This window comes from Pogoniulus pusillus, chromosome 2 (assembly GCF_015220805.1).
Source record: "Pogoniulus pusillus isolate bPogPus1 chromosome 2, bPogPus1.pri, whole genome shotgun sequence".
Classification (NCBI taxonomy): domain Eukaryota; kingdom Metazoa; phylum Chordata; class Aves; order Piciformes; family Lybiidae; genus Pogoniulus; species Pogoniulus pusillus.
The window spans coordinates 46422952-46433681 of record NC_087265.1 but is presented as its reverse complement, the minus strand read 5'-3'; the positions used below and the strand labels follow the sequence as shown (position 1 = coordinate 46433681).

The following is a 10730-nucleotide window of genomic DNA, read 5'->3' as shown; positions in this document are numbered from 1 at the left end:
CAGTGCAACGTTTGATTTCCTAACATACTTCACTTAGACACTGCTGTCAGTAGAAACAGTGATAACAGAAGGAGGAGAAATCATGTAGCTCCACATGCAGTATTAGCATATCACTTTGACATATCCCCCTCTACTCTGCTGAGACCCCACCTGGTGTACTGCATCCAGTTCTGGAGCCCCTACAAGAGGGATGTGGAAATGCTGGAGATTGTCCAGAGAAGGGCCATGAGGATGCTCAGAGGGCTGCAGCAGCTCTGCTGTGAGCACAGACTGAAAGAGTTGGGGCTGTTGAGTCTGGAGAAGAGAAGGCTCCCAGGTGACCTTCTGGTGGCCTTAAAGTGTCTGAAGTGGGCTACAAAAAAAAAAAACTGGAGAGGGACTTTATAGGCTATGGGGGAGTGAGAGGACTAGAGGGGATGGAGTGAAGCTGGAAATGGGTAGGTTCAGACTGGATAGGAAGAGGAAGTTGTTCAGCATGAGAGTGGTGAGAGCCTGGAATGGGTTATCCAGGGAGGTGGCTGAGGCTCTGTCCCTGAAGGTGTTTAAGGCCAGGCTGGATGAGGCTGTGGGCAGACTGCTCTAGGGTAGGGTATCCTTGCCCATGGCAGGAAGGTTGGAACTGGCTGATCCTTGTGGTCCCTTCCAACCCTAGCTGATTCTATGACTTGGATCAATATGACCACTGCTAATACACAAGCCTCAAGTCCTATCCTGCCACAGCTGCAGAAGGGGCACTGAAATGGCAGGATACTAGCTGTGTTTGGCCCTGATCCAGCAAAGCACTTAAACACCTGTTCAACCCAAAGTATATGAGCAATCACAGAGAAGGCAAGATGATAAATGCTTTGAACCAGTACCTGCTTAGACTCAGAGGTTGTGAAAACAGAAGGAAACATCTAAGTGTCTTGTCTGACCTCCTGTATACTACAGGATTTCATTTCATTCAGTGTTACTCAGTCTTCCCTATCTCACAGGAAGAAAACTAAGAGCTCTAATGTTTACATTTTCAGTGATGGAGAATCTACCACAGTCCTACATAAAGTTGTTTCAAATGATTAAAGGACACCTAGAAAATTTTGTATCCTTTTTTTCAATCAAGACTGTATGAGGTCCTTTTGATTTACTGAATATCATTGTGGTTTTATTAATTGGACTGCAGAGTCCTGCAGTTACATTTCTTTTTCATATAGATGCTTTCAGATTGCAGATAAATCAGTCCTTAATTCTTACTTTGACATGTTGATAAGTGGTGTTCTTGGAGCTTCTCAGTACACAGCTATATAGCTTTTAATCACACTCCTCTGGGTACTGGTAGATAGTAACTGAAGATGAGGCAGCAGTGTGCCCAGGTGGCCAAAAGAGCCAATGGCATCCTGGCCTGGATCAGGAGCAGTGTGGCCAGTAGGACAAGGGAGGTTATTCTGCCCCTGTACTCAGCACTGGTCAGGCCACACCTTGAGTGCTGTGTCCAGTTCTGGGCTCCTCAATTCAAGAGAGATGTTGAGGTGCTGGAATGTGTCCAGAGAAGGGCAATGAAGATGATGAGAGACATGGAGGAGAGGCTGAGGGAGCTGGGGGTGTTTAGGCTGGAGAAGAGGAGGCTCAGGGCAGACCTCATTGCATCTACAGCTATCTGAAGGGAGGCTGTAGCCAGGTGGGCTTGGTCTCTTCTGCCAGGCAAGCAGCAACAGAACAAGGGGACACAGTCTCAGGTTGTGCTGGGGGAGGTCTAGGCTGGATATTAGGAGGAAGTTGTTGGCAGAGAGAGTGATTGGCATTGGAATGGGCTGCCCAGGGAGGTGTTCAAGAAAAGACTGGATGAGGCACTTGGTGTCATAGGCTAGTTTATTGGTCAGGGTTGGGTGATAGGTTTTACTGTGTGATCTTGGAGGTCTCCTCCAACCTGCTTGATTCTATGATTCTATGACAGATGCCTTACCTTATATGATACAGAATCACAGAAACATCCAGGTTGGCAAAACCCCTCAGGATCACCAAGTCCAACCTACAACCCAACTCTACAAGATTCACCTTAAGCCATATCCCTAAGAAACACACCCATGATTTGCAACTCAACCACCTTCCTGCGCAGCTCACTCCAGTCCCTGACCACTCTCTCCATGAAAATCTTCTTCCTAATGTCCAATCTAAACCTCTCCAGTCTCACCTTGAGGCCATTCTCCATTGTTCTGTCTCCAATTACCTACGAGAAGAGACCAGCACCAGCCAGATTCTGATCTCACAAGATCTACCCACATACAGAAGTCATTTAATCCAAAATTTCAGATTGCTTTCATCCATTCTACCCAGAGGCAATTAGGAAGCAACATCACAACTGACTGACTCCCTTGCCAAACACAGGAAAATACTGGAAGTTGGCCTGGCAAGGACATATTCAGCTAAACCTGGTTTCCCTTTTTCTTAGAGTACTTAAAAAAAAGAAGAAGAAAAGAAATAAAACAGTCTTTGGAGAAGGCCAGTTTTAACAAGATCTTTTCTGTTTCCTCCATCCCCCTGTGAGGGTTCACAGGACTGGAATTTCTGCAGGCCTCTATGTGAAAATAAAGGGCTAATGAAAAGGTATGTGCATGGCTTGCTACCCTAAACTACTCATCCTAGAATATCCTGGGATTTGCCAAAGCACTAAATGACGTTGACATAGAACACTTTAAGGGAAAAGTCACCTTTTATGCTTTGCTTTTCAGTATTTAGAAATGTAGCTTCAGTTTCCTTTGTGTTTTTTGTATAAAGGAAATTCATTTTGAATAGAGATGGGTCCATTCCTTTAGGTTTGATCTCAATGGAGACTGAAGCTGGACTGCTGCGCCTTCCAACTCTTGCAATTTCTGGGGAAAGAGAGGGCAGCTGCGTTTAGAGGAAGAGGACAGAGGAATAGTAAAAAGGGAAATATTTAACATGGATAATCTCAATGGATGAGAAGAGCAGACTTAATGCAGGGCCTAACTATTTCTGTGAGGAGTAGGTGCAATTAGAGATTTTGTTAAGGTGCTACATTTATAAGCGAATTCCACGCTGGAGCGGAATTTCCTTGTGGCCATTTTAACCTATGAAGCTATTGTGTGCTTCATGAAGGAAGGCCATCCCATTTAGAGGGCCAGGTGTAGGCAGGACAGTGCAGAGACAGAGGTCCAGCTGTAGGCAGGACTCTGCAGACACAGGAGTCCAGGGAATAATACATACTACTGAGCTGCCAACTGGGTCCTTGGAGATCACAGCTAGATCACATTTTGCATACAATCGGCTCTGCCTTTGGGTTTCCTTTGAGTCATAATAGATAGTAGAAGCACAAAAAGCCACTGCTGTTCAGGGAAGTTCTGCATGTGCTCAGACACCTTTTCTTTCTTTGCTTTGGATCTATTCCTTCCCCAGTGGTAAAGCGTAGTGGGAAATCCTATGATGATAGAAGCAGTCGATACCTTTGTAAGAACAGAGAGTTGTCTTTAGCAGATGTATGCCTTTAGTTCAATAAACAACCTAGGGCTGCACCTAATTTTCCACCAAAGGATCTAATACCAGCAGAGAACATTTGCAGCACTGTACAATGTTAGTCTTTTTAGCTAGACATTTCCTTGACTAGAGGTGAAGGTTTTTCTTCCTTCTAGCATGGATGGGGGAAGATAAAGCTGGGGGATAGGTTGGCCTGGCTGATCTTGGAGGTCTCTTCCAACCTGGTTGATTCTATGATTCTGTTATTTGTGATTTAAACTAAGTGATTCTTTATTAATTATGCAAATCATTTTCTCCTAGGCTCAAATATTTAATACTTAAAAAGATATATTTTTATTAATCACATTTAATAAAAAGGCAAAACAAAAGAAAGGAGGGGGAGGGAGTGAGAACTGAGAATTACTAAAATAAGATTTGGGGGATCAGGTTCCAGTTGCTGGTAAATTAGCATGATAATATTGGGTGCCACAGTTGTCAGGAATAGGCTAATTGCTACTAGAGTGATTTGCCATTGGAATGGGCTGCCCAGGGAGGTGGTGGAGTTGCTGTCCATGGAGGTGCTCGAGAATTGACTGGATGAGGCCATGGTCTAGTTGACTGGACAGGGCTGGGTGCTAGGTTGGACTGGATCTTGGAGGTCTCTTCCAACCTGGTTGATTCTATGATTCTAGATACCCTGAGCCTGGTAGTTAACTTGCTGAGAAAAAGCAAGGCAAATTCCTAAGTGTCCCTGAAGAATTAAGGTATGCTTAACATGAAAAAATAAATGAGAAGTGTTCCTGTGCTGTTGCACAAGTTGGGGAGAGAGTTACTTTTTTGTAAACAACACTAAAACTCATCCTAAGTGTCTTGCATTACTATTATCTAGTGTTAGTGGTGAGAGAAAAGACATTCTAAGAAAATAATGTTTCAATGACAGAGCAAAATAAACACTGGAAGATATAAGAGGTAGCTCATTAAATAAGAAGTCCACTCTTTTATCTGACTCTTCAAACACATTTTAGGCACTTCAACAAGATTAGAAAAACACTTTTATGCCAAAAAAAGAAACTCCTTTAATCACTTCTCTTCTAAGGAGATACCTGCATGAAAAGAGGAGAATTAACTTCTCTGCTGCCACTACTCCTTCTACTGCAAGAACACATTTGTAACATTTCTAATCCATTTGCCCATGGCAGGGGAGTTGGAACTAGATGATCCTTGTGGTCCCTTCCAACTCTGACTGCTTCTATGAAAGAGTTCTTTCCAGTGAGGGTGGTGAGACACTGGCACAGGTTGCCCAGGGAGGCTCTGGATGCTCCCTCCCTGGAGGTGTTCAAGGACAGGTTGGATGAAGCCTTGAGAGACCAATTCTAGTGGGAGGTTTCCCTGCCTATGCAGGTAGTTGGAACCAGATGATCTCTGAGTTCCCTTCCAGCCTAAACCATTCTATGATTTGGTTGTGTCAGATGAAAACAGCTATGTTTTCAGAAACATTAATCATAGGAAGATATTTTCAAGCATGTATCTTGCTGGGAAATTATTAGTATACAGTAGACCCTCATCACTCTACAGTAGACCATCATTACTCAACTCCTACTCTAATGGAACACCAAGAGCCTCAGTTTTCCCAATGGTAAAGACAGATCCAGGATATTCACAGGCCAGAGCCCTGGATTAACTAGACAGGTTAGAGAGAGAGAAGTGTATGCAGCCAGAGCACAACTCTTTTATCTATATTTATGTTTTTGATCCTCTCAGCAAGCCTATGAGTGCAGTAGACATCACCATTCTTTCCTTTTCACAGCCTAGAATCCAATTCCTCTCACTAAAACATCCCAGCTAGGCTCAAACTAGCACACTTGCTACAGGAACCTTAAACATAGAATCAATCAGGTTGGAAGAAATCTCCAAGATCATCCAGTCCAATCTATCCAATCATAGAATCAACCAAGTTGGAAGAGACATCCAAGATCATCCAGTCCAATCTATCCAATCAACTGTCCAGTCATAGAATCAACCAGGTTGGAAGAGAGCTCCAAGCTCATCCAGTCCAACCTATCCCCCAGCCCTATCCATTCATCTAGACCATGGCACTAAGTGTCTCATCCAGTCTTCTCTTGAACACCTCCAGGGACAGCAACTCTACTACCTCCCTGGGCAGCCCATTCCAACACCAAATCACTCTCTCGGTGGTTCATTAATTTGTCACCAAGGGAAGGCACTGCCACCAAAACAGATATTATTGGGGGAGTGGTAGAATGTGTTCAAGGCAATGAATGTCTCCTTTCAATAAAAGTGTGGCCAGGAATAGTCAAAAGGGTTAAAATACAATCTTCTCAGATAAATTTCTACCCAAATCAGGCTCAAGAAGTCAAAAGATTTGAAAGCCATTAGTACTTCTGTAGATCATCCTCTTCCAGACACTTTTTCCTTCTCCTTTTTTTCTTTTCTTCCCCTTTAACTGACAGGTTGCAGTTAAAAATTAAAGTAAAAAGAGACTCTCTTTTTGCTACATACTTTTAATGGAACTGAAGCCAAAATAAGTCAGACTAAATTATGGGAGTAAATGACCTCCCGGGAAGTATAATACCAAATTCCAAAGAACTGTAAAGAGTTTCCTTTGATCTTTTTAGCTTCACAGCCTGAAATTCAAAATCTGTATTTAATTTTAGATTGCATATGCCAGCTTTTAAGTTTCCTTCCTAACATGATATATCATTTTAAATGATAGGGCACCTTTAACTTGTATTTCTTGAAAATGCTGACTATCTTTTCTTCATTCTTTTGCACTATAAAAACAGATATAAATATTACTAATTGCAAAAATAATTTGAGGTTGGGTGCTGTAATGGATAAACCATTGACCTTCACTTAAGAGACTGTGCCTTCAAGCTCAACCTGAGTTTCTAAGTGAAATGACTTTGATCTGAGACAGAAGTAACTTCAGTTCAATGCCTCAGAGCATATAGATCTAGAAAAAAAGGACAAGCTGAGCACTCCACTATATATTCCTGCTACAATTTAGGAGGAAGACAAAGGACACTGTGTTTCAAATGTGATGTACAGAGCCTATTTCTTTCTATGGCCACAGACTTGTATTACAAGAACTGTGTTCCTAAACCAGAAATCTCAGAAAGCACAACAAGCTGTATTAGCTGTTGGCTGGAGAATTCTCTGACCTATGCACTTGAGCACAGACTTTAGATATGGGTAGCTGGAATAATCTCCCTCTTGAGCCCTGAAGTGAGCCACAAAAGTCTTTATGCCTTATGCATTATGAAAGAAGCCACCTTTCTTGAGGAAAACTAGGCTGGAGCAGGTTGGTTGGAAGAACAACATGAAAGAGCAACTGCTAACCATTGAACTTATACTGGGGAAGCCCTAGGAAATGTACTTCCAATGTGTTGTTATGTGCCAGACTGGTGAATGGCCAAAGAAGGATAGAAAAACAATCCAGAATTTGGCAGTGGAACAGCATTCTGAATTGGATCCCGGGGGGATAATTTGTAATGCAGCATTTAGCTGGTGAATTTAGTTTCTTCTCCTAATCAAAATCTCCATAAAGTGGTCATGATTGCCTCCCTGGTTATTTTTCCAACAGGAGCTGACTGATAGAAAAAGATCTCTTGGATTATTTGGAGTCCTTTGAGCTACAGAGAGAGAGTTCCAGATGGCTAACTAAATGACAAGGGTTTGTTTCACTGTCCTGACTATGAGATCATACCTGGCAACCAAGTCCCCCCTGCCCCACAGCTTTTCCTATGTGGGAATACCTGGCAAATACACAAACACAATCAGGTGCTCTGCATTTTTGGCAGTTTTAAGAGGGCAGACACTCTTCTTTTAGACTTGTTAAATTTTCTGTGGTCAATGAATCACTACAGATTTTAATCCGATCCTGACTTCTTATCTCAGCCCACCCCAGACAACAATTACTGTTACCTTGCAGCTTCTTAGTGAAGTCACAGAATCAACCAGTTGGAAGAGACCTCCAAGATCATCCAGTCCAAGCTAGCACCCAGCCCTAACCAATCAACTAGGCCATAGAATCAATTAGGTTGGAAGAGACCTCCAAGATTGTCCAGTCCAACCTAGCACCCAGCCCTGGCCAATCAACCAGACCATGGCACTAAGTGCCTCATCCAGGCTTTGCTTCAACACCTCCAGGGATGGTGACTCCACCACCTCCCTGGGCAGCCCATTCCAATGCCAATCACTCTCTCTGCCAACAACTTCCTCCTGACATCCAGCCTAGACTTCCCCCAGCACAACTTGGGACTCTGTCCCCTTGTTCTGTTGCTGCTTGCCTGGGAGAAGAGACCAACTCCCAACATTTTTATGACATTTAATATTTACCTCAAGAGAAGCCAATTCATGTTTGTTAGCATTCTATGTATGTTTTTAAATGCCCTTCCAGAAAAAAAAAAAAGGGGGGGGGAGGGGGAAGAAACAAAACCAAGCCCCAGAGAAATAAAACCCAGAGGTTTAAGTTAGTTTGTAAGAGAACTATGAAAAAGAACTTCGTGGTTGGTCTTTTCTCCCAGGCAAGCAGCAGCAGAACAAGGGGACACAGTCTCAAGTTGTGCTGGGGGAGGTCTAGGCTGGATGTTAGGAGGAAGTTGTTGGCAGAGAGAGTGATTGGCATTGGAATGGGCTGCCCAGGGAGGTGGTGGAGTCACCATCCCTGGAGGTCTTTAAGCAAAGCCTGGATGAGGCACTTAGTGCCATGGTCTGGTTGATTGGCCAGGGCTGGGTGCTAGGTTGGACTGGATGATGTTGGAGATCTCTTCCTACCTGGCTGATTCTATGGTTCTATAAATCCAGGACTGGTTAAGTGGTCAGTTAGGAAAGATACTCATTTTGTATATTTTTCTTGCACAGGAAAGATTCACTCTGATGTAAAAATGGCTGCAAATTCATTTCAAATGCAAAAGAACATCTGTCTAACATTCCTGCACATAAGCATTTTCTTGAGCTTGATGGGAAGTTTTATGACCAGCTGCGAGAAGGAAACTGAGCTGGGGATGAGAAAAGACTTCCAGTGAGAGTGCTGGTAGTCATTTGAAAGTTGAGCAGACAAAGCACTCCAGAACACATTGCATTTTTAAGGGAAAGTACAGAAGACAGATAGAGAAAATCACATTTAAATTGTCTGAACAAGCCTCCTGCTGAGAGAAAGGCAGAGAAATATTATATATATGTATTTAAAGAGATATATATTAGCAGATCAACAGATTTGACACTATCATGCCTCAGTTCCCCACTGCATACACAATTGTCTTCCCTTTTGTATTCAGGTGGTGCCTCACACTGAGATCACAATGTTTTCTCCCAGATCCATCAGGCTCCAAGAGTGATAGAGAAAGCATAACTTGTCATACTTAGAATCACAGAATCAACCAGGCTGGAAGAGACCTCCAACATCATCCAGGCCAACCTAGCACCCAGCCCTGTCCAGTCAACCAGACCATGGCACTAAGTGCTTCATCCAGGCTTTGCTTAAAGACCTCCAGGGATGGTGCCTCCACCACCTCCCTGGGCAGCCCATTCCAATGCCAATCACTCTCTCTGCCAACAACTTCCTCCTAACATCCAGCCTAGACCAGCCCTGGCACAGCTTGAGACTGTGTCCCCTTCTTCTGTTGCTGCTTGCCTGGCAGAAGAGACCAACCTCTACCTGGCCACAACCTCCCTTCAGGTAGTTGTAGACATCAACGAGGTCACTTATATTTCATATATACTTCACATTTTGATTCTTAAATAGAGAGCTGCTGTTCTTTTAACAGCAGTAGGAAAACCATGGCTGCCATGCTCTGCCCTGTAGGTGAATCTATACACTAGCTAAGATATCTTCATTATGATTTTTACACCTAGCTATTTTTTGACCTGTTGCAAAACATTTTTAACAGGTTGGTAGATGACAACTCCACAGTGCTAAGCAAATAGGTAGATGACAACTCCACAGTGCTAAGCAAATAGGTAGATGACAACTCCACAGTGCTAAGGTAATAGAGATCTTAACTGGCAGCCAAAGATCTTTTGTTTCATATTGCAGAGGCATCAAACACTTTGGAGCTGCAGAGGAGCACAAAAGCTTATTAACCACTGTTGTGACTCTCTGCTGTTTCTGTTCTATCCTTCCATCATGTAATAAGAAAAAAAACTGGTGAATTTCTTCATGGTGAAGCATGTAATATTTTACAGTTAAATAATCTGCCCATGACACTTTCATTATCCCAGGGTGGTTTTTTTCTCCCTGTCCTTGTTCCTGGTTTAGTGTATGTAAATGAGGAGAAAGATTAAGTCTCATCTGTGATAGCTTCTGAGTTATTTTGGGCCTCCTTGGGGTGTGAGTGCACGTGTTTCTACACATACCAGTGTGACAGGGTTCCCAGCTTGGATATGTGAGCTTTTAGGTGTTGAGATAATGCAAGTACCAGGAACATCAGAGACGATTTACGTCCTTGTACGTGCGGGTGCCTAAATTAGCATTCAAAGGGCATCACTTCCAATTGGATGCAGGAATACATATTGTGTGCCAAATAAGTGATTCACACTGACTAATACAATGTAAGTAATGGGCTTGTTTGTTTATTTGCATTGCATTTCAAAGAGAAGAGGAAAAAAAAAAGGTTTCTGACCACCCCACTTCAACACTGCATCAAGCTGTCATCATGGAACTCTCCCCCATCCATGGTTATTGGGATGAGTTTAAAGAGAGGTTTCTGACCACCCCACATCAACACTGCATCAAACTGTCATCCTAGACACCCCCCCTCCCCCCATCCATGCTTATTGGGATGAGTTTGAAGATAGGGTTTGATAAGTTGGAGGGCCACTCTTTCCTTGTGGAGCTAATGTACCTCCTATTACCATTAAATGGTAGTTGATGTGCATATTAAGGGAAGAATATTAGTGATTAATAACAACCCCCATTTTCCAGTGTGATGAACTCTTTCAGGAAAGAGTGAAGGTCCTGAGAGCTGCCTGGTTTAGCTAAACTGTACCTTAAATGAGCATACATTTTATAGCAGATCTTTAAATCAACCCAGTGGATTCGGTGACCATTTCAAGGTCAGTGCAGGGTTACCTTTTGCCATGCAGCATGGTAGCTAAGCTTAAGTGTAAGAAAGGATATACATTGCAGTGTTGAGATATTGGAATGTGTCCTAAAAGGGTGATGAAGCTGGTGAGAGGCATGGAACACAGCCCTGTGAGGAGAGGTTGAGGGAGATGGGGGTGTGCAGCCTGCAGAAGGGGATACTCAGGGCAGAGCTCAT

At 43.2% G+C, this 10730-nt stretch overlaps 1 long non-coding RNA gene across 1 annotated transcript in view; it reads right to left on the bottom strand.

Annotated features, from left to right (window-relative positions):
* Positions 1-2317: 2317 nt before the first annotated feature.
* LOC135188220 (uncharacterized) overlaps positions 2318-10730 on the bottom strand; it is a 10838-nt gene continuing 2425 nt past the window's right edge. Inside the window, exons 2-3 of the long non-coding RNA XR_010307614.1 lie at positions 3354-3437; positions 2318-2846 (exon numbers count right to left, since the gene is read on the bottom strand). This is a non-coding gene — a long non-coding RNA (uncharacterized LOC135188220). The remainder of the gene's footprint in view (positions 2847-3353; positions 3438-10730) is intronic.